The sequence below is a fragment of the Engystomops pustulosus genome, chromosome 7, assembly GCF_040894005.1.
Source record: "Engystomops pustulosus chromosome 7, aEngPut4.maternal, whole genome shotgun sequence".
NCBI lineage: Eukaryota > Metazoa > Chordata > Amphibia > Anura > Leptodactylidae > Engystomops > Engystomops pustulosus.
In genome coordinates, this window is record NC_092417.1 from 137,432,489 (window position 1) to 137,433,634 (window position 1,146).

Genomic DNA, 1,146 nt, shown 5'->3' on the forward strand with positions numbered 1-1,146 from the left:
TCCAAGAAGGAACTGTGAGGACAGTCTTGGGAAAGAGCTCCGCACAAAAGCAAGACTCGGGCGAGAAAAAATGCAAAGCTCTCCCCGTCGGGGAATCGAACCCCGGTCTCCCGCATGACAGGAAGGGATACTCACCACTATACTAACGAGGAACAAGCTGCTGGCAGGGGCCTGTCGCGCTGCGGCCAAAGTCGAGCTGCTTGCGACCCCCCAGCAAGGCCTCTTTCCATGCACCTCTGAAATCAAAGGGGGTTGAAAGAAAACAAACGGCGGCAGTTGATGGAAACGGCATTCAGCTGAATGAATGACTGACATCCTCTGACAAAGACGGGACCTCCTGGAAAGTATGACGGAAAGATCGGGCAGTCTCCGGGCAGATGCCATTGCTCTTGGGATCTCTAGGGGTTCGGCCGGTTGTGCACCTCCTCAGGTCTTCTGCCACCCTGAAAATAGCTCCTAAAGAGGATATCTGGAGTCCTCTTATTAGCCAAGTGGTCTGAAGAAAATCTCAAGTCTGACCATTTCAGCACACTGTTTCTTTTGCGCCGAAGGAAAAGTGGCGGTGCCGAGTCATTCCTAGGGATGAGGCGGTGCTTTTATAGGTGAAACCAACCTGCTACTGTTGGCGCTACGTGAACGAGGAGCTGGCGAGCGGCCAAGCTTCTCGGTATCAAACGGAAAGCTTGACTTCCTGAGGTGGGACCATATCCAAGAAGGAACTGTGAGGACAGTCTTGGGAAAGAGCTCCGCACGAAAGCAAGACTCGGGCGAGAAAAAATGCAAAGCTCTCCCCGTCGGGGAATCGAACCCCGGTCTCCCGCGTGACAGGCGGGTATACTCACCACTATACTAACGAGGAACAAGCTGCTGGCAGGGGCCTGTCGCGCTGCAGCCAAAGTCGAGCTGCTTGCGACCCCCCAGCAAGGCCTCTTTCCATGCACCTCTGAAATCAAAGGGGGTTGAAAGCAAACAAACGGCGGCAGTTGATGGAAATGGCATTCAGCTGAATGAATGACTGACATCCTCCGACAAAGACGGGACCTCTTGGAAAGTATGACGGAAAGATCGGGCAGTCTCCGGGCAGATGCCATTGCTATTGGGATCTCTAGGGGTTCGGCCGGTTGTGCACCTCCTCGGATCTTCTGA

At 54.1% G+C, this 1,146-nt stretch overlaps 1 non-coding gene across 1 annotated transcript; it reads right to left on the reverse strand.

The window, feature by feature from the left end:
- Window positions 1-787: 787 nt before the first annotated feature.
- Window positions 788-859, reverse strand: TRNAD-GUC (transfer RNA aspartic acid (anticodon GUC)). Its single transcript has one exon. It is a non-coding gene; the product is annotated as a tRNA-Asp (tRNA).
- Window positions 860-1,146: the final 287 nt, after the last annotated feature.